Source organism: Camelus ferus, chromosome 8, assembly GCF_009834535.1.
Source record: "Camelus ferus isolate YT-003-E chromosome 8, BCGSAC_Cfer_1.0, whole genome shotgun sequence".
NCBI lineage: Eukaryota > Metazoa > Chordata > Mammalia > Artiodactyla > Camelidae > Camelus > Camelus ferus.
In genome coordinates, this window is record NC_045703.1 from 34,700,185 (window position 1) to 34,720,573 (window position 20,389).

General features: G+C 36.2%; 1 long non-coding RNA gene across 1 annotated transcript in view; it reads right to left on the reverse strand.

Annotated features, from left to right (window-relative positions):
* Positions 1-8,472: 8,472 nt before the first annotated feature.
* LOC116665349 overlaps positions 8,473-20,389 on the reverse strand; it is a 197,887-nt gene continuing 185,970 nt past the window's right edge. The window contains exons 4-5 of the long non-coding RNA XR_004321924.1: positions 10,886-10,971; positions 8,473-9,176 (exon numbers count right to left, since the gene is read on the reverse strand). This is a non-coding gene — a long non-coding RNA (uncharacterized LOC116665349). The remainder of the gene's footprint in view (positions 9,177-10,885; positions 10,972-20,389) is intronic.

Sequence of the window (20,389 nt, forward strand, 5' to 3'; positions counted from 1 at the left end):
GAGTTTAATTCCTTTACCATATTTCCCACTCTATAGTCTTTTCATTTTGATCCAAGTCACTTGGGATACAGCTTTGTACATAAAAGCCAACAGTTCTAGAGTCATTACAATAAGATTTCTCAGTCAAAACAATCCTTGGCAGTTCAACTTTGTGATTTATTATCAAAACAAAAAATAGTTTCAGAACACCGCCTAACTAATCTGGCCAAGATTATGTGTAGTGGACTTTGATATGTGTAGTGGACTTTGAAGTTACTCATACTTTAATTAGAACCCTAGGTCTGCCTCCTACCTTCTTTGTATTGTGAGTTTACGCGCGCGCATGTGTGTGTATGTGTGTGTGCATGGTGGAAGGGAGGTGTCTTTATTTCAATTCTTCTTTATTTCAATATTATTTCAATTCTCTGATTATTACTTTTATTGTCTGTAGCAATGTGGTATTTTTTCACCTGTTTATCTGATGTTTAAGTAAGATAATGCATAAGAAATAAAGTGTTTAGCTTACAGAAAATACTCAAAAGATGACTAATATGAATTATAATCATAATAAAGTGTTTTGAATCAACACAGTGAGGCAGAGCTCTTTGACCCATATATTGGGCTGATCATCACAATTATCTGTGGAATGATTGCTTTTTAAATGAAGAATTTTATGCCCTTACTCCTACAGTTAAAGTTAGAAGGTCTAGGGTGGAGCCCAGGAATCTAAATTTTAACAAGTATCCTAAGGATCGTTCAAATAAATTTTGAAACGTTAATATGGCATAAAAGTGTTTGTGGGGGAAATGACAGGGAAAATTAATATAAGGTTAATCTTTCTTAAAAATACTCTCTAAAACAAGCCCTCTATTGATGGAGCCACTACTTTATTTTTCCAGTAGCCAGCACATCTAGCCAATCTGGTAGTGAGGAGGGAAACTTGAAATCTGGCATATAGGACAGGTTGTGTCAAGGGCTTGTGTTTCTCTTAATGGATTCTGCAACCGAATTCTCCATTTCTGGGGCGGGCAGCAGCAGGATTATGATAAAAATATGGAATTCTCTTACCAAACACCAAGTCAATAGTCCCACAATTATGCATGTCTCATTATTTTTTTCTTACCCTGTATATGCTTTGAGCTTCTGTATTTATTCTTCAAGTTACAATGTGGCATAGTGCAATGAGCAAGAGCTTTAGAAACAGAAGCTGTTGTTTTAAGAGTATGGCTCTCCCATGTCCCTCATGACTTTTGGCAGGTTACTGGAGCCCTTTTCTAGAGAGTTGTCACACTCCTCAATCAATGCTTCCACCAGAATCCTGTGAACTAAATGGTACTGGACAGCTCAGTGCCCACTACTTGTGTACTGTGAACCCCATGCAGATGAGGAGCATATAATTCAAAGGAAAAAATCAACATATATTTGGTAAGACAGATATTTAAATTCCAGAATTGGGTCTCATCTCCTTATTTTCCATCAAAGTAACTCAAGGTATTATGGGCAACCCACAAAATGGAACATTATATAACTATTCAAAATAATGCTAAAAACTGTGGAAATACAAAAATAACATAAAAAAGAAAGAAAACTAAATGACACATGTTCCTATTTTTTTTTACTATATAAAGATCTTTTAACATATCAATAGTTTGAGGGTGATAAAATGATAATTTTATATTCTTAATATTCTCTTGTAGTTTTTAAATGTCCAACAATGATAATGTATTATTTTTGTGCCTTCCCAAAACATTTTAATTAATTTTTGTTTTCTTTCACTTGGACAGTTTAACTTATTCAGGTTTGTTTTTTGTTTCACCATCAGGCTTATGTTTGATACACCAACATGCTGGCAGCCCTGCAAGGAATCCCCTAAACCCGTTTCCTGCCCCTCATGATTCACAGAGATTGAAGCCTCACAAGATTCATATCTTTCTTTCTTTACAGTGACCTAGAAGAGAAACCACAAATCATAATTGATTCTGACCAATTCTTAATTGCTCTCTATTGTAACAGAAAGGGAGAGGGAACTGAAAGTTATAAGCATGGACTGGGATACCCAATCAGAACTTAAAATTCAAGAGGCAGCATCTCTGAAACAGGCTCTTAGCAAGAATTAGTCATGGAGGGCAAACAATGAAAAATCACTGATTTTTTTTTTAAGGGTTGTAAACATTTACTATGGCTTAGAAAATATGCTTATAGAATAACCAAAAGAATATGCCAAGTCCCCCACCTTCCCCTTAAAAAAATAAATAAATAAGAAACAAAACTGAGACCAAGTTGAAATTATTCTACTGTAAGTAACTTTAAATACTGGAGGCGCAGGTTCTTGAAAATCTTTACATCATTACAAAAGGATGTTCACATGGATTGGGCTTAAATATGCAAAAAAAAAAAAAAAGATGAGAGACTATCTGAACAAATTCATATTGAAAATCAATTGGGCTGAACTGGAAATAACCTCTACATCCTTTTAAAAATGCTCAGTCCAGTGTGTTCTATATCTGGATAAAAAGCTTTTACCAGTTGCCACAGAGAAGTTTCTGTGTGGATGACCTAACAGGGACATACAGGAGAAAATGCAAGATTTTTTTTTTATTATTAAATGTGTCCTATTTCTTTGCTTAAAGGTGGCCAGTAATAAAGTGGCTTGTCATTTAAATGAAATAGTGGAATGGATGTATTCCTATGATATGATGGAGCTTTTGTGAAAGAAAACAATTATTAATATACAGAATCAAAACCAGTCATTTTTAAATTAAAAATGAAAGTAACATTTTACTCTATATTTTTGTCTTTATATCTTTTTTACAACCAAGGTATCAGACTTCCTCATATTTTACCACTCAAGTAATTTTTACACAACAGAGAACGCCAGAATTTTAAGGTTGATCTTCAATGTTTCTTTGACATCCTGTGTTATTTTTAAAGACATAAGTGATGTTATTTCCCCCAAAGTACCAAATTATAGTGGTATTTTAAGAAAATATGTACCACTATGGGTTTCTTATATGCTCAGAAACCATTCCCCAGATCTATTATGCCTCCCGAAAATCAGAGTAGGATGATCAACCATCCTGATTTGTCCTGGACTGGAGGACGTTCCTGGGACATGAGACTTCCAGTACTGAAACTGGGAAAGTACTAGCCAAACTGATACCAAGGGGTCACTCTGGAGCTTAGACCTGTATGAATGGACCTGAAATGGTGATTTTTCATTTTCCTGTAAGTTTTCTCAAGAAAGTTAGACATTGCAGCAAGTTTTCATCTTTTCTCGGAAAACATTTACCCTACTGAAAATGAAGTTGCTTATAATGATCACTGCTTGATTTAACTGGGGTCAGGTTGCTAAGAGTTTGCTTATAAAAATCCAAAAAAGTACCAGAGTCAGGAAAGAGCATCAGATCAGAAGTCAGGAGACTACAAAGGGCTTAGATATGATTCTTGGTTGGACCACAAAAACTTACTGTTTTAACTTGGAAAAGCCATCCCCCTCCCTGGGTTCATTTATTTATTCAGCAAATGTTTGTTAACCTCCTATTTCATTCCAACACTGTGCCAGCTGTTGGCACGGGGTGGGGGGGGGGCAACAACAAGTAAGACAGTCATAGCCTCCCCTCACAAGCTTACCCTCAAGTGAACGAAGATCTTTAAAGCCCCGCTCAGCTTTAAAGTTCAATGACTACACTTATTATTCCATTGTGTAGCGCCGTGGCCTTACCCGTCGTTAATTATCCTTCTCTTTTTATAGACTCATACTGTTATATGGAACCATGGTTTCAGGTAAAAGCTTTTCTCATTTCTGAAATAATTGATTAAAGGCAAGATGCTTCTTCAGCTTTCCTTTTTTCAAAAATAAATATTTTATCCACGGGCTTAGAAAGATCTTACAAGTTTTTTCTTTATGTTTGGCTTAAGATGATAATTTTGAGGTGATCATCTGGGAGGGAGCACTGGGTGAAAATGTTTAGACTCATTGCTGAAAATATTATGTTTAATAAAACTAAGGAAATCTATATGCCAATACAATTTTTCTGAAGGGAAGTCAGGGTTTGAGTTTATATGCTCTCTAATACAAGGTAAAATATTTGAACTTAATTCTCTTGCCTTCTAAATCAGAAATTCTTATTCTTTCTAAACCAAAAATTCAGAAAGCCACAGCATTCCTTATATTCTCACTGTTAACTCTAGACAACACATTGTAAGGAAACAATACTGAGTTGGTGAGCTAACCTTCAAGGCACTGCAATCCACAGGAAACCGAAAAATAGCTGTATTCAATGGAAGATCATAAAAGTTCTGTCTCAATTTCCTAGATGGGCTTGGATTTGATATGACAACAATGTAACTTAATACCAAGCTGAGCAATGACACACCTGTGATCAAGTGCTCCGAATTATTGTATCTAGAACTGCAAGTTTTCAGCTATTTATGTACTTCTGTGTCTCTAAATAACATCTATTATGTAGCAAGAATAGAAATTTATTCTGGTGTTGCCTATTCAAGAAACAAATCTTGTCTTCCCTACGGTAATATGCTGCAGGATGGGGAAACAAATGTGCTGATTGAACTGCTTTTTTCATGCAGTTGTAAATTTGTGTATTTTTTTCTATCAGCCTAACTTATCCCTTTTGTGCTATTTTCTCTGTCCCTCAGATTATAATTTGCTTTTTGGGTAACTGAAGATGCGGTGACCACATACCAATTCTGAATACATTAATTAGGAGAACCACAGTTATTCATGTGAAAACATCATTCCAAAGTGTCAAACTCAGGTCTCTTGGACAATAGATAACCAAGGAGTAGCCGTATGGTTTTGTATTTGTCTTTTTATATGTGAACATAATTTTTTAAATGCATTATCAGTTTTTCTGCAAGCATGCAAAGTTTTAATACTCTCTAGCAGTGACATGACAAACTAACTCCCAGGTTGTCTAAACCTAAGACTGAAAGGTATTGAAAGATTCGTGAAGGAGTCCAAATATAAACAAATCTAAGAGCTCAGGAGCAAAATGATAAAATGTGTCTTCCATTTCACTTGTTTAAAGGAAACCTACACTATAGCCTATGGATTTTTTGAAACAAATTTCACAAACTCATACAATTTTTCACTTAACTTGCATTAATTGTTTCAAATACTTTACAGGGTGACAATGTTCCATACTTTGGGCACAAATCCAGCTTTTTACTAAAAACGAAGGAGAAAAAAAGGTGCAAGGATGCATCAACACCAACATGAATATGAAGTCAGGATATTAAAATTCATGAAGTCCTGTCAACTGAACTGATGCAAACTCTGTTTGCCCAAAATACGTGATGACATTGCAAGCCAGCAAAGATGAAAACAGCTCACGAAAGCTTTTTCTGATGCTATTTCATTCCTCTGAATATCAAATAAGCTGCCTTTCTCCAGGTAGGAGCCACATGCAGATTCGCCATTCTGCAAAGGTAGGCCAACGCTGGTTTTTCAAAAACAAGACTTTTCCATCCCTCTGCTGTCCCTTTTGCTTCCTTCTCAGTATGCTCCCTGTACAGAGAACAGAAGAGTTCTCTGAGCCATGATTGAATTTTCTCAGACAAGCAATGTCCTCTCTTGTCGCTTGACTTGAACTGAAACCAAACAAGCCCCATGGATAAATTTGTATTCAGACTCAGTAAAACACTTCTTTAAAATATTGTCTCGGGATCTATTCCAAAGAGCTCTGACTGGTTGCCATAACAAGAAAGGCAGCTTTAATGCAATCTGGGAATGAGCTAGAAGATACACTAGTCTGCTAGGAAAATTCTGACAAGCCCTTAGGTAAAGATCTAATAAAACATGGCTACAATTGTTAGTGGTTTAAACTGGAGAGTTTCTGAAGTTTTGCAAATTAAATAGGACAAGTCAATTTCTTCTAATTTGTAAATTAAACAGGACAAGGAAAGGCTTTGAAATCTGGGGCTCTGTCACTCACATTTTCCCAGAGTCATCAATCATCATGAATCTTTTCATTAAAGCCCTTGCAAAATGTGATCTATTCTTAAATACGCTTTGAAAAGAGTCTTGGAAAATTCCTTGCAATCAAAGACCATGTCTTCTGTGGATTCAGTGAAAAATTTAGCATTTGGCTGGCACAATTCAAGTTTAATTATGACCACTAGAATAATTATGTGTAGATCCAGGAAGGACCTTAGGAGGTTAAAAGTCCAAAGACCCACCTTCAGGCTGTATGGCTGAAAAACCCACTCTGGAACTGAGAATTCATCTTATTTTAAAGAGCTCTAAAAAAGAAAATCTCAAGGCTTTTCATTTATTCCTTAAATTATATAACCTGTCTAGGTTAGAAACTGTCTTCCTTTAACACCTGTTCTTTTATTATGGTTTAACCACTTCATTCTCTAGAATAGAGTGATGCCAATAGAACTTTCAGCAAAGATGATGTGTTCTATTTCTCTGTGCTTAATACAGTAATCACTAGCTATTTTGTGACCATTGAACACTTGAGATGTGGCTAATGCAACTGAGGAACTAAATTTAGAATTTTGTTTGTTTAATTCATTTTAAATAGAATTTAAAATAGCTACATATGGCCGATAGCTGATGTATTAGTAATTCCAGAGATTATGTTCATCATAGTTTTAGTTGAAAACACTGCCTTTATTTTTTTCATTCCTCCAACTGATATATACAGAGGATGCCCTTGGTGTATTCTGTGCCAGGCACAGTTCCAGCTGGAAGGAATACAGTGATAAATAAAAGAGAAAGGAACCTGTTCACAGAGGACTTAATTCAAGAGTAAAACACAAATCAGTAACAAGATAACTAAAAGCACCAATAAATATAATAAAGGAAAATAGCAGGGCAGCGTGATGGATAGTAACTAGCCAGTTGTTAGAATTGCTATTTTAGATAAAGTGATCACATGAGTCTTTGCTGGGAGGTGACATTTGAGCTGAGACTTGAACGATGAGAAAGAATCATCTGTGCTCTGAGCCAGGAAAAAGCATCTCAGGAAAAAGAGAACAACAGGGCAAAAGCCTGAGTCAGGACTTAGATGGGCATGTTGGAGCAACAGAAAGGTCACTGTGACTTAACCCCAGGGAGTGGTGGAAAAAGGGAATAAGATCAGATCAGAGAGGGAAACTGAAGTTAGATCAAGCAGAGCTTTAGAGACCATGAGTAGTCTGCATATATTCTAAGTAAATACGGAAGGATTTAAGACCCAAGAGGGTGCTCTGATTTAAGTGTCACACAGATACCTTCTCATGGAGTAAAACGGACTATCAGCCTGTAAGACCAGGCCTAATGATGGCTGTGGTGATGGAGAGCAAGGGCAAGCAAGAGAGGCAGACTATCCTGGAACATATTTTGCAGATAAAAGCTGATAGATGACTGTGGGAGATGAGAGAAAAAGAGAAATTAAGAAGAACTCTTTGGACTTCATCTCCAGCAACTGTTTGGATGAGACGGAGAAGACTGAGCCCAGTATAGGCTTATGAGGTGAAATCAACGAGTTCCATCTTAAATATATTATCATTAAGATGCAAAATGGAGTGGTGACATGGGAAATAAGATACCAATCTGGAACTTGTTCTGCAAATATCCATTAGAAGTCCTCAACAGAGTTGGTATTTAAAGCCACAGAGTAGGATAGAATCATTTAAAAAAAAAAAAAAGTGCAGATAAAGAGGTCAAAATAGTTATTGACAGTAAAAGAGAGGATCATCTTGAAGAGTTTTGTTGGGTTTACTTACTTTAACTATCCTCTCAGAGCCTATTCTGAATTACAAGCATTGTATGGCTAGGATCTGAAATTGATCAAATGCACGGCTCTAGACATTTCAGCCACAGCAAGTTATCTACGGTTCAGTAAACACATTATGTTGTTTCACATGTCATTGTCTTTTTCATATTATCCCTTGGCCTAAAATTCAATCTTGTCGCCTACACTCTTCCATTACCAATCACGTGGATATTTCAACTCATCTTTCAATGATTAATTTAATGGATCCTTCCCTGATCTTTCCCTCCTTTGTGCTGTCTTGTGATTGGTTCTGTTCTTGCTCTTATTTATTTTTAAGTCAGTCTCCTCAAAATATGTCAACTCCTTAAGGATAGCTCTTTTGTCTTATTCATCTTCATAGCTCTAATAACTAGCACAGCTGTGTTTATTCAGGGGCAATAGAATGATGGTTACTCCAAAAACAGGGACTTTCTCTTCTAAGCCCTGCCTCACAGTAAGAGAATTCTCTTCCAGCCCAATACAGACAATATTGCCTACATTTTCTCCTCTGAACCACCTGGAGTCACTTTTCCTACTGGCAGGTTTACCAAAAGCATAATTAAGATTCCCAAATCTATTCTTCTCAAATGTAAAGTTTTTCAGCTTAAGAAGATTGTGTTTCTATTCTTTATGTATCAGTAATAGTTACAATCCTAGGCAAATATTTTAGATTTCCTTAAACAAATGGTTTTCAGACATTCATAACAAAACTCACAGTAAATTTGTTTCAAATGTTTATTTCCCAGACTCATCTCCCAAAACTCTGACTCTGTATGTCTGAGGTAAATTTTAAGAACCTAAATTTTTAATTCCCATCTTGAGAGATGCTAATATAGTAGAACTTTTGTGACATTTTGAGGAAAGTTTAAGGATTTCTAAAAGCAACCCCAGTCCTCATTTGACCCCAAAGGTATCTGTAACACAGACGCAGAAATAGTTGTATTAAATTCCAGATTATTCTAGAAACAGATTATTTATCATGAGAAATAAGAAGGAAAGCTATTTTTTCTGTTTTTCATCCCATTCAACAGGCACCTTTCTGAAGTCTATATAACAAATAACACTGTTCTTCATTTTCTTCTATTCTAACCATGTACCAATATTATTTACAGTATCTCTATAGCCATACGATCAAGGAAAGGAGTTTATTTAGCTCTATCTGTCCAAGAGCAAAATAAGCATGAAAAAAAAAATCTTGCAAGTGACAATCATATGGGGGTGTCAGAGGAGAGCAGAAGCAGTTGTAACTCCTGTCATTCCATTTGGTCAGCAAGGCTGATTCAGCTGTCCTGGCGGGTGCTATAGGAATCCCTTCTTCAAATCTCCACTCATGCTCCTCCCAAAGTTGAATATTTTCACAATACAGACTTCCCCAGCTCAGGATGAGCTGTCTTTGTCCAAGAGGGAACAATTAAATATCTTCTGTGAAAACCTCTGTATAACAATAATCAATAATATTTTTAATGATAGCTTTTTATAAGTAACTCATCCTGTCACAAGTAAAACTTAGTACCAGCAGATATCAATGGGAAACTCTGAGTATTACCTGAATGGCAATGGCTGAGATTATTGTCAACAGTGTAGTTTCAATAAGATCAATCCAGAGCCTCCATCTCTATCAGGAACTAATTCACAAAGTTCCAAAGATGATGTCTATGCATTTTTGAGACTGCAGGATCTCCCCATCTGTAGTCCAATACCTGCAGCCACACTAAAACATCTGATCAATAACCCAAAGCTAAATAGGGCCCCACAAGGGAATCTCTTTTTGCCAGAAATGTTTGAATCTTTTCCTAAGTGGTGGGCCCCAACCACTGCTGAAGCATTTACCCTAGTTAACTCTTCAAGTATAGTTCTCTCAGGATGAATTCAAAGTATACTCTACACAATCTTCTAAAAGGGAAATCCTCTAATTTCCCCCATATTACTATCCCATTAGTCAGCTGGCCAATTCTTCTAAACTCTGTGTTAGGATTCTTTCCAACACACTTCAAAATTGAGGTGTTAAGTCTAATACCCTTTCTAAGAAGGGAACAGATGTTTTAGAGACAACTATTTCTCTACAGATCACCATCTTGCTTTGGTCCACCTTGCTGTAAAAACAATTAAGAAAACATAAGATTTTTCAGTGATGTTTCAAAACATGTTAACTCTAGAAAAATGAGTCTGGGGTAAATGTGAAATCTTAATTCTTTTATAAATAAAATCATTGGCATTAACGTTGAAAAACATTACTGTTGGTAAACAGAATAAAAGTTTGAGGAATTCTTTGTGAAGAGTGGCATTTTAGCAGGGCCATAACCTGGTGAAGGACTTTCATAGGAAGAGATATTGGGAGTGAGGTGCATTCCTAGTAGAGCCAAGGTACAAAATTAAGAAATTGGAAAAAAAAAAAGTGTGTGTGTTGAACTAGAAGTAGTTGAGACTTATCTAGCATATTTTATGATTATTGTTAAAAAAAAATAAATAAAGCTGAAAAGGTGAGTTGAAACCATATTACCAAAAAACCTTTAGTTAAACAAGTACTATGGATTTTACTCTTCAGACAATAGGAAACTTGAAGATTTATGAAAATGTGAGTTGCTGATTCCCACATCTAGTCTCACTTGATTCTGAAGATGCAAAATAACTGTAACCTTGGGGTAGGAAAAGTATATGATGGTTACCATTAGCAGAAAGGTAAGTATAGCCTAGAGTGAAAAATCAAAGGCCCTGAGTGTGGCTGCTACTTTGAATTCTAATCTTGTCACGTATTCATTGTATGACTTTGGACAAAGTATCTAACATCCCTGCACCTCATTTTCCTCATGTGTGAAAAAAGAAATAATAATGGTACGTTATGTAAAATTCCACCTTCTCAGGATTAAATAGCATTTTAAGCACTACTTATCGATAGTGCTTAGAATAGCTCCTAACACACAGCAATCACTTAACATCAGTTATTATTACTATTACATTGTAAGCACTGTTATATATGTTGAATATAGATTATCTAATATTATCCACACAATAAACCACACAATAAATCGACACAATAATCTAATATTAACTATTCAATAAATAAATCCACTCAACAATCCTCATTTTACAGCAGAGGTCACTGAGACTCAAAGATGTTAAAATAATTTGACAAAATTACACACCTGTTAGGTTAGAGATCCAGGATTCCAAAGTGGTCATCTGACTTAAGAATCTGTGCTTAATCACCACTTTCTTCTGCTTTGAGCAACTGTATTAATTAAATTAGATTAGTGTAACAAGAAAGAAATACATTTTTACCAATATTGTCAAGATGAAGAATTGCATGGTGTTTCACAGTATACATGGGTCCATGATAACATCATTTTAGATGTTCCATTAGCCAAACATTTTACTTTCCATCCACACATATATTCACATCAACTCAAAATTCTCAATAAACATTATTTGGCTTTATCTCCAAAGACTGTATTTCAAAAAGTCTACATCTGATCACCCATCAACTTTACACCTCCCTTTATCTCCCTACCCCAGTTCCTTCTCTCTAATCAAAAGAAGTGACATGATTAGGGCTGCAATTTAAACAGATTGCTCTGGCATCAGTAGGTTGGTTGTACTGAAGCAGGAAGAGACTAGATAAAGGAACCCGATTCAGAATCTATTAACAGAAGTTTGGAGCATAAAGGGGGTTTGAACTTACGGAATAGCAACAGGATTTTTCTTAAGAAAAAAATAGGAACTAGGTATTGCAGAGTTAAATATGACAGCTAATTCTATGGAGAAGGTAAGAGGGGGAGGATGCTTTGATCCAAGATGACCAGGACAATATGAATGCTGTGAGTTAGGTGTTATGTGGTGCCTAAAAATATTGTAGGGCATGAGAGGGTACATACAAAGGCAGCCTGAAAAACCCAAACTCCACCAGAAAAGAGAATGAATTACAATGTTTCCTTAAGTTTTGTGTCTCATTACCTTGATTAAATGTTATAAAATTTCAGCTCTGGACCAAAGCTTTTAGCCTCATTTTGTTAGTTCCTCAAATTCTAGTAACCTCTGTACAGCAGCAATGGTTGCCTCCTCACATTCCTGCCTCTGAGAATATGGATCAAAATTTTACACTTCTTAGCAATTGTCTATTCCTGCCTGTTATTCAGAGCAAAACAAGCAAAAGATAAATGTAAAAGTGTGGGAAGATAATAAATTTGATTTTGAATATATCCAATCGAACTATTAAGGGCATAGTCCAAATATGAGTCTATGAGATTTAGCAGAAAAAAAATAGTCAGAGATATATATTTGAGGGCCATCTAGCTAGGGGGATTGCTTAGCTACAAAAATTTTATTAATACCAAGAGAGAACTATTTAAGAGAGAAGAGAACTGGCTCAAGAAAAGAACATTAAAGAATTCCTACATTTAGAGGAAAGTTACCCAGAAGGAACACTGGAGAGGCAGAAGAATAACCAGAGATCTGTGGTCTCATAGAAACAAGAAAGTAGAGATTTCCAACAATGTATCTATTCATAAGATCATAAGGGTGCTTGTTATTTTGACTTGCCTGTGTCCCGGTCTTCAGCAACAGCACTTGAGCATTTCCTCCCTTGTTTCTATCAATTAATGTGAAGAAAAACTTGTATTTTCAGCATTAATTGTGATTCCAACTGGAGTCATCAGTTCTAGTACCACACCTACTCTCCCCTGTAACACAGGAGTTCTAGAATCCCAGGCGGGATTGGACATGGTACTTCAGCTCACGACCACAACTACTGAGACTCAAACTTGGGACCAAAGTCCAATCAATTAGAATCCTTCCTGTATCACTGGGAGGAAAAGATGAGGAAGAATTGTCCTTACGGCTGACAAAGCTGGGAAAATCTGAGAACTGGAACTTGGAACTAATGGTTTTGTCTCCTCCAGTTTGGATGCTCTGGTCCACAGCAGGATATTAAGAGAGAAAGTAAACAGACATGGGAGGAGAGAGTCCTGAGAGAGTTCAAATCTCAGAAGGCTTCATTGCTATCCTCCTTCCCACTCTCCCAAGATTGACTTTCTACCACTTTATTTCAATTTGCACACTTCCCTAGAACCACTTCAGTAAATGCTACTTTTCCCTTGTTCAATCTCCTTATAGTAAAGTTTCCTCTAACAGCCAAGAATTCCGACGAAAGGACAGATCAGGAGGCATAAGGACCAAGAAGAAGCTGTTAGACTTTGTAGCTTGTAGCTCAGAGGTAGCCCAAAGGAAACTGCTGGTAACAGAAAATAGATGTCAAAGGGCTAGAGACCAAAGGATAGTAAGGAAATGGAGCCAGAGAAGCTGGGCCAGACTTCTGACAAGTGTAAGAGGAATAAAATGAGCAGGAACTTTAACGAGTAGCAGGTTTGTGAGTATAGAAGACTGTACCCTCTCTTACTGTCCATGGGTAATTCTTACTTTATAAATAAATAGATGTGTTATTATAAAGTAGTTGTTATACTGTGATTTAAAAGGGTACACAGCTTCTCTTAAGGATCTTCCCTTGGCATTTTCCAGTATATGGAAACAAGGTCAACCAGCCCTATAGTGTTATACATTAAAAAAAAAAAAAAAAAAAAAAAAAAAAAGGTCTGGTTTTACTGGCATTTTTTAATGATTTCATTTCTGTCTTGAAATATACTTATTAAAGTTGCTTTTGAAAATGTCATTCTTTTCCAGCTATGCCAAGGAAAGCCAACAAACGGATCTCAGTTGATTGGGGGACTATCTATTTAAAAGGGGGGGAATAGGGGTTCCTGTGGGGAACTAATGACCACAGTGATTAATACAAGGCAGAACTTACTAGTATAGACTTGGTTCTGTATTTCCCCACCTGGAAATTCTCCTCTCAAAGCTATGCTTCCTCAAACCTAGAAACTGGTGGGAAGACGGAGAAGCAGAAAAGACAGTTAATACAAGAAATTTGTCCTCTTGAGGGTGGACTTGTGTCGAGAAGAGACCTCTGTAGTTCAGGGAAAGAGGAGGAAAAGTGTGAACAGTGGGAATGTGAACAGTGTTGCAGCTCACAAACTTAACATGATGATGTCTTTACAGATACATAATATCCAATTTTATTTTTATAGACACCCCTGTGAGAAGACCAGAGAAGATGTCCTCATCTCCTTTTAAGAGGTAAGGTAAAGGAGGCTCAGAAAGGTTTATGTGTTTTGCCAAAGATCTCAGCAACTGAGCAAGAGAGCCAAGAATCCAGCCCAGAACTGCTGATACAAATCCCAGAGTGCATGGCTCTCTCTTGCCTCTTCTGTATTTAAATCTTTCAGCTGCTTCTCTACTGCAATGAAGGCCATATTTTCACTGAAATATCTAGTGAATATTTTACTTTTGATTCCTTGTAAAATTTTACAAAAACCTCAGGAGTGGATCTCCCTAACTTTGGAGTCCCGACTATCTAACTCCAGGTGTCTGGGTTATACTCATTCCAACGCCAACAATGTATTGTTGATAATTTTTACAGCTTAATGTAATCACGACAGCTACCAGAAGCAAGAGATGACATTTATTGCACACCTACTGCATGGCATTTTGTAAACATGATCTCATTTAATCATGGTAGCCCGAGACATGGGCATTCACTTCTCAAAAGAGGCCAGTGAGTGAGGGACAAGGATACAAATCTGTGTCTGGATTAATCCACCAAACCACAGTGAAAAATATGTTTGCAAAAATACTGGTCTGTAGGTTAGACGCCAGCATTTTCTCATTAGAATAACTTTCATAACTTGTTATAAATTTCTCTAGATAGAGATGATGCTGGATTTGTATTTAAGCAAAACAAAACATTATAGATCTTTAAAATGTGAGTGTGAGCTTTAGAGGAGAAGCCTCAATTGTGTTAGCCAGATCTATTAACAGTGTCCAAACTTTCTCTGGAACCAGCTTCAAAAACCACCTCTGTGAAAAATGAGGTAAATTATAGCATTCACCCTGCTGATGGAGGCTGACGTTTCCGCCTCAAAGGTTCCAATCCTAGCTTTATGCTTTCAAAATATCATAAACTATGATTGTAGTAATCTGGCAAACAGGAAATAATTGTCAGCAATGCTAGATGGCTTGAAGGAGGCTGTTGCTTAAAAAGTTCAAAGTGCTTTCTTCCCTCTGTGAAGAATGCTTGCCTTCCCTACAGTAGTCATTTCTCATAAAATCAAGTGAATAGACATCTTGAAAACATGCTCCTTTGCAGACAGGTGTGCCTTTGCCCCAGTCATGAGGTTGAAAAGACTACTGTACTCTTTAATGGGATTTTCAGGCAGAAGGAAGATTATCTGAAAGCCCAACCTAATAAACGCCTGTCTCCTCTACTTGTGACCTAGAAAGGACTTCCCTTTGGTAAGCAAGGAGAGTCTGTGGCTGCCACGTCACTGAAATTGCTTTGGAGGGATGTCTTGATTATGATTTTGTGTGTGGAGTTGTGAACAGAGTTCCATCTGCTAAGAAGTGCTCAACAAATGTCCTTTGGTACAAACAGTAAAGAAGTCTTAAATTCTGAAGCAATGACTGCTGCTCTCTGTTAAAATAACATTAGTGTGCATCTCACCACCCCACAAAAATGCCATTTTTATGGAAGAGGAATGGTTTATTTTATATTACTTGAAAGAACAAACATTTGACTTGCGTATCATATTGCTGCTGTTAACTGTCAACCTATTGAGTCCCCAGCCCTGACAATACAAAAACTAGAATGAAAAGACACAGAGAAAAAACTCTTTAAAGGAAAGTATCTTCTAGCACACAGTTCTTTGAACAAAGATGTCTATATGTGCCAGTGTTACAAGAACATGTAATAATTTTCAAGAAATGGCAGCTGGAGTGCTACCAATGATAAGTGCACAAATTTGCACAACCTGATTTTGCTGATCAGTACTCACATCTCAGACACTGGGATCCCTCCTGAGAAGCAATTAAAAATCTCCTTGCTCAGAAATCAACACTGAATTCACAAATATTTAGTTTTGTAAATTTTGCTCTAGGATTAGCCTAAATTACACAGAATTTCTGTAAGAATGGATAAGCACCTTTCAATAACAAATGCCCTTTCCCCTAAAATTAGTATTTTTTTTGTGTGTTATTCATTGAAATTACTAAATAATTTCATATCACTACAAGGAATAGCAATCTATCTTATATATCTCTCTAATTACCATGATATTTTATGCCTATAAAATGCTTAATCAATTAGAAAAGATATAATATTAACCCTAAGGCCATGGCTACCTTCATTAACCATTTTAATCAGGTCCATAGATTTGATTAGATTAATCCAATAACAAAAGTTGAACTAATAAAACATGTTTGTCTGTCAAAGGACTATATGTAGCAAAGTCAAGTGAGAAGTAAACCAGTCTATGGGGCTGCCATTATTAAAAATAAAATATTTTACTGAGGAGTAACATTTATAGATGAAAATGCATAAATGTTAATGTATAACTCAATAAATTATCACAAAAAGGACATACCTTTGTAACCACATCCCAAGAAAAAAAATAAAACATTAAAACACCTTGAAAGACCCATAACTTCCTTGATTTCTAGAGGTTCATCCCCATAAATTCTCACTACCTTGATAACATTCTCTTGCCTTTAAAGCATATCTCTTTAAATAATATGTCCAGTATTTCTTATTGTACTCAGCAGGAGAATTGTTCCAAAACAACTCAATCCTCCATTTTCTGAAGCTGAGTTCCAGCACTGCCACTTTTGTAGAACCAGGGACCTAGAGTACATAGAGCAACTAGAAGCCTCTTCCCAACTGTCTTACTGGTCCAGCAACATCCTCCATATCAGCTCTCCAGAAAAAAAAAAAAAAAAAATCCCTGATTTATAGTGTTGCTAATTTCTGTGTTGTAAATACCCCCACTATAACCAATTTCAAGCTAACTTCCTGACATCATTGGTTTTGAAGTTTGGAAGAGATTCACACAATTGGCTGTCATGAGCCAGCATGAGCCAGCTCCAACACACAACTTTATTTCACTCCTGTAATTTGATGAAAATGGTCATAATGACTGTGAAAGCACCCTTGTGCCAAGCATATTATTTTATTATTAAAGAACTTGTTTTAAAGACATTACTCATGTTGCTCATTTACTAACTGAACACATATTTAGTGAACCCATACTAAGTGCCAGACCCTAAGCTACTTGCTAATGTTGCAATAGTGCCCAAATGAGACAGGATAGCTGTCTTCTTAGGACTTACATTCAAATGGATCAACAAATGTTAAAAAAAAAAAAAGCACACAAATAAATATTTAATTCTACACTATAAGCCCTATGAAGTAAAAAGCAAGAGATTAATAATGGAGCATTTCATTGGCACCAACAGAGAACATTTTTTTAAAATGACATTAAATCTGAGACCTGAAGTATAAGGAGTCAGCCAGACTGAGTGAAATATACTTGTCCTCATCATAGAAACACCACGTATCAAAAGGTCTGATTTCTGGATAAAAACATTATAGGTAAACTCATTCTTCTACATGAAAGTTTCAAGACAGAAATGATTATATTCTAACTTTCAATCTATTTTTATCTAAATAACTATCCCATGGTCCACCTCCCTCTCCAATATGATTTTTAGGCATATTTTAAAGAATTTAAGTTAGTGTTCCTCCCCTGAAATCCCTCTGTACTTGCCAAAAGTGTCATAAATTGGATTGATTTTCCAGAACCCTACAATAGTCTATACATCTTCTAATCAGTGAGGGAGACAGTGAAACTACCTTTATTTTAGGGAAAACAATTCTGCAGTTATACTTATTACATCCCTGCAAATCTACAGCATGATGATCATATTACTACTAATGTGTCCAAAGTCTACAAGAACCTAAAGTGCCTTACCAATAATAGAAATAAGATTTAATTATGCTTATGTTAGCTTTAATATTAGGCTAGAGTTTGTTGTGCTCTCATTCTTGAAATTGCTAACATACTTCAGGTAACAGTTATTTTGAACAAATATGAAGAGCTGATTAATCACTTCACCCCATTCACAACCCCTCCTCTCGTTCATGCTTGCTGCAGTAACATATGAATACTAATACAGGATAAAAAGAATTTCGTTAACTCAGTTGTTCTCAACCAAGGGTAATACTTGCCCCCTGAGGATATCTGGCAATATCTGGAGACATTTTTAGTTGTCACCGGGGGCAGTTCTACTGGCATCCAGTTGGTAGAGGCCAGGGATGCTGCTGAACACCTTACAGTCCCCTGGATAGCCCCTCACAACAAAGGATTATGTGCCCAAAACGTCAAAAGTGCTAGGTTTGAGAAACCCAGAGTTAACTAGATTGATTTATGGACCAATATTTATACCTGGATTATTTAACTATTATATCTATTTAAATTTTAAGTAGTAAACTACTGCTATACATTACTATCTGATTAATATTACTTTACACATTTTTATACGCTACCATGTGAGTCCAGGATAACTTTCATTTATTAACACAACACAAGCCATATATAACCTATTCACATAAATAGAAATCTCATAAATATACTAATGGTTTTAAAAGCAAATCATGACAATGCAAATTTCATACCTTTTTATAATTATTCATTCCATTATTTATATTCAATACATCCTTTGGGGGTTTTTTCCTTCCTTTCCATTACAGAGATTGTATACTTCATGGGAAGATATTTGATAGTGTATCCAGTTGGACTTTTACCACACTAAAATTTTCAGTAAAATCTTTATTTTAAGCCTATATTATTTCCTTGTTATGAGGGTAGGTTTTAAGAAAAAAATGCTGCATCTGGGGAGAGTTAGGCAACATCCACATCCAGCCAAATGGCACTGTAGGAAGAGAAGACACAGGCAGGACACAATGGACCTCTAAGAGGAAGATCCCATGCTGACCTTAGGTGACTCAAAGGCTTTCTTGGGTTGACTCTGCAGACATTTAGATCCGCCTCAACTTCCTCAGCAAGTTCAACAACATTCAAATAATCAGTCTTCCATACTGTCAAGCATTTTTGCTTAGCTGGCAGAAAAAAAGCGTGTGTTTTTCAGACCATGACCCTGAAGTCTGGAGAGACCACCGAATTGACACACAGTTTCCCTGAGACCAGCGTTGGTGCCCCTGGAGGGTGTGTGGCTCAGAGTTATGATGACTGCTCTCATTCCATCTGCATCATGTATTGACTTAACTTTGCAACGCTTGTCTGCCAGCTGCACACCTGACCTATAAAGTGATGGAAATGGGAGATCAACGGAATGAACGATGCAGAACTGACCTCCTGATATGTTCAAAGATTCTGACACAGAACTGATTCTTGAGGTACTAATGCTTCTGAGGCTCAAGATCAGTTTTTCAGATCCTTGTTTTAGGATGACCTAGTAGCCAGTGAAATTACTCAGACTATCTTACCTAATTCAGATTTTTTCCTCATCATTTTTTCCTGATGATAAAGAAATAAAACATTTAATTTTAAAAAGGCATATGTTGCCAACCTATAAAGAACTATTGGATGCTTGAAAATATGACTCTGTTTATTGGCTAGATTCTCAAATGACAAACGAAAGACCCATGGGACAATTTAAATGTTAGTTTCATGACAGCAGGAGCATTGCTCCATGCACAGCTGTACATCTGGGTCTATCAGAGCCCGACATATAGCAAGTGCTCAGTAACTAATGACGGACCGCACAATGTAGTAATGTCAGTGAACACAGCACTATCTCTCATTAAATACATGTTTACTCTAGCTCCTAAAATAATGTTTTTTGTTGTTTTTTTTTTCTGTTGCAACTTCTGCCAATATCTAGAACTAATCACACATTCAATTGATAGCTAATATACATCAGAGACTATATGAGGAGATGACAGGCTGTCCACTCAAAACAAATTTTACTGGCCTAAATTTTTCTCTGTTAAAAACAAATATGATTTCACCTGTTCCTGTTATCTACTTATAAGTCCAAGCACGGTAAAAATAAATAAATAAATAAAAATAAAAGATCTTCTCTGAAACATCTTCCATTGTCACTATACCCTTTATGACTGAAGACATATTCTTATTCTGCAAACTGATGAGCTGAATTTTATTAAGAGAGATTTGTGGTAAGACTCAAGAAGATTTGTGCAATATTCCCTCCTGTACTAAGGAAAGATCTTCCCATTCATCATCAATGGTTGATAAGAAGTGCTGTTTTAACAACATTTCTGATGATGAATGAGCGTATCCTTCTTTCATATTAGAATAAATATTAAAAAACAATCTTCTTGAATCATGGAAGAAGTCTTTCAATACACTTTAATCATAAAGAGTGAGAGTAAGATTAGCAGAGGAAGGCTGTGTATGGAGGGAGGTGTCTAGCCTTCTACAATTATAAGAAAGGAGAAGTTACTCCCCATTCTGTAGTCTAATACATTTTATTAATCTTAAATGTATATCTCTTGTCACATATATTAGGAAACAAGAGGGACATGTTAAGTCTTAATTAATTATCTCCATATGAAAGGAAGCCCCCAAGAAACATTGCAAGCTCATTCCACTTTACAACTCTTTAGTTCATAGGTATAGAAACTAGCATTAAGTCCTTTTAAGAGAATGTGCACCAATCTGACTTATTTGAGCTTCGGGGCAATCTGCTAAAAAGGCTTTTTTTTTTTTTTTTGAAACTGGGAC